This window comes from Papaver somniferum, chromosome 7, assembly GCF_003573695.1.
Source record: "Papaver somniferum cultivar HN1 chromosome 7, ASM357369v1, whole genome shotgun sequence".
In the NCBI taxonomy this organism is placed as follows: domain Eukaryota; kingdom Viridiplantae; phylum Streptophyta; class Magnoliopsida; order Ranunculales; family Papaveraceae; genus Papaver; species Papaver somniferum.
The window spans coordinates 17,872,127-17,875,302 of record NC_039364.1 but is presented as its reverse complement, the minus strand read 5'-3'; positions in this window follow the sequence as shown (position 1 = coordinate 17,875,302).

Genomic DNA, 3,176 nt, shown 5'->3' with positions numbered 1-3,176 from the left:
ATGGATCAAAGATATAAAAGAATGGAAAAAATGAATAAAACAGAATCAGAAGAAAATTTCTACAGTACACCATATACGTACTGCGTATTCATTAACTAAAAATCAACTGCATGTAAAGAAGAATTGATGAATTCATGAATACAACATAATCAAAGAACATATTTCAGTATTATACATACGTGCTCATGGATCGAACCCAAAAAAAATGGAAAAACTATGAATAAAACAAAATCAGAAGAAGTTTCTATCAGTACGTCATATACGTACTTCGTATTCATGAACTAAAAAAATCAAACAACATGTAAAAAATAAGTGACGAATCCATGAATATAACTGAATCAAAGCACATATTTCAGTATTACACATACGTACTCATGGATCGAACCCAAAAACAGTAGAAAAACACTGAATAATAACCGAATCAAAGTACATATTTCAGTATTACACATACGTACTATAAGGACCCTCAAGCTCGTCAACGCTATTAGACTAGTCAAGAGACGTATTAGCCGATAATAAGTCGATTAGTTTAACACTAAGATTAATTAATAGGAACTAATCTAACAAAGATCTAGTTATGAAACTAGCATCATTGGATAAATCTCGAAAAGGTATACGAAATGGACTGCTCACACGCGTCATTCGGACACTGGGTGAAGAAGATTTATTAAGTTGTTTTGAGAGGGTAAAATAGTAATTTTGGATACTATTCTTGTGGGTGCACGTGTCGAAGCGAGTGGGTGACTCAGAATTTTGGGTCGGTCTTATCTCCACATTGTGAAGTTAACTCCCTTATTTTCTCTTCTTCTTCATTCATTTTCTTTCTTCTTCTCTATCTTTCTTCCTTTGTTCTTCTTCTTCTTCTCTGTCCGTAGCCTCTGGTGATTTTAAGGGTGAGATTATGGTTCTGTGACCAGTAGAAGGTGAGTAAGATCATTCTGTAGTCGATGGTGATGGTGCTGGTGTTTATAATCGATTCAGAATTAAAATAGGAAGTAAATTAGTAAGAGTAGAATTAGGGTTTCTCTAAGGGTGTGTAGAAGGTCGATTAATGATGAATAACGAAGAATTAGAAGATGGGTTTGTTCTTTACTGATGTTTGATAGAAGCTGTGGGTTGTTTGAGGATTGAATCAATGAGTTAGGGTTTTGTTCAAAGTTTAGAGAACAATTGAAGGATGAAATTGATGATCTCGGAGGACGATTAGACATGGGTTTTGTTGACGTAAAGATTTAGGATGCTGTTTGTGTTTGAATTAGAGAAGTTCTGGTTTGGGTATTATTTTAGGGTTCTTATGAGAATAAGTAATTTAGATGAAGATTGTGTGATAAAGGATATGGATCGTTTGTGTTATAAGAAGGTGGTAGAGCTATTGCTGGTGTTGATTCAAGACGGAGAAGATGATGATTGAAGCTGAGTTTTAGATGGGATGAACAGAAAGGAAGTGTTGATGTTCTTGGAACAAATGACTGAATTCAATTTCCCGAGTCTGATAAATAAAAGGTAATTGTTTTCTTATTCAATTTAGTGGATTCTTCTTTGTTGAGTTTATGTGATAATTTATGAAGTTATGACTTGATTTTGGTATGACACGGAACTGTGTATGGGAATTTGGTGTCTTAATGATATTGCTGAGATGAGTTCAGTTGGGGTGATGATGATGTTGATGTTACATGGGAGGAGTTGTGTATTAGTGGTGGTTCTGTAACAGTTATCTTTATTCTAAATTGAAGTATTGATAAATGAGTTTAGGTGTTAAATGGATTGGGTTTAAGGAAGGTGTTGTTGTTGTTGTAATGGTTTGTATGAATTAGTGATTTCAAGAGATGGATATGAGTAGCTGCGGTTATTGGATTGAGTATGATCTTAATTTAAGTGGTAGTATGATTGAATTACAGGTCCATTGGACTGGATTGTGTATGATTGAACTGGTGGTGGTAATTGGATATGGAGGTGTTGTGTGTGAAGATGAATGGTGGTTATGAAATAGAACCAATGAGCTGTTGGATGAGTCGCAGTTGAGTTGTTCAGGTTTTGTGATTAATGATTATGGAGTGGTACTAGTAGCAATAGTATGAAGTTATTCGAGTTGGATATGGTGCTATTATTAGAATCTCTGAGTTGGTATCTCAGATGGTGAAGATGTGTGTTGGTTGGCTAGCTGTTAGAATAATGCTGTTAGTGGTTGCTATAAAGCTTGGAACTGTTGTTATTGCAGTTAGTCTATTAACAACGATCGATTCAAATGACGAACCAGTGGATCGTGGATCTCAAGGTAGGCATGTCTTGTCATCAAAAGAGGTGGGAATACTTTTAACTCTTCTGAAACCGTTGTTGTATCTTTTATAAAAGTCCTTGTTTAATAAACTCATACGTTGTTCGTTTGCATATTCCATGCATTGTTTAGTTTGCATTACGATTGTTATGTTGATTCTTTGAATCTTTCCACGATTTGGAAAGGACTTGTAATGTTTGTTGTCATTATGAATTGTTATGGGAAATGAGAATTTCCACATGTGGTATATAGGATACGCTCCTTCATATTTAGACCCATTTACTTTCAGCTTTTATGCTTATTACGTGTGGAACAACCCGGCATGAATATATTATTAGGTGTGCAACAACCTGGCATCATTATTATACATTGTTTGACGAAGGAGTTTGTCCATATACATGTTTGTGCATTTCCAGTGATTTAGTCACTTTGATGTTTGGATAAACATGTATTGTTTTCCAAATCTTGTTCATGATTTCTTTAAATTAAATGTTATTCCTTCTGGGAAACCCTTTTAGGGATGATGTGCTCACCCATTCCCACTTTCAGTTTCAAAGACAAATCAGAGTTGCGCAGCAAGGTCGAGGAGTTGACTCCGTTAATTAGTTAATTTCTCCTATGTCTATTATGTTTGTTTATTGTATTCGCAAACAAAATAACTATTGTATATGTATCATTTGAGAGAAGTTCCTGTACATATATTTCTGAGCGGGGTTAGTTTTGGGTTAAGTTTTATAACAGATTTTCTAATTGAATGTTTAAGTAAATGTTTTAGATCCTTAGTGCCTCTTTGTTTAGTTAATCTCTTTGATTAGTCAGCTGCTATCTTTGGGGGCGCTACACGTACTCATTGATCGAATCCAAAAACAATGACAAAACTCTGAATATAATCGAATCAAAA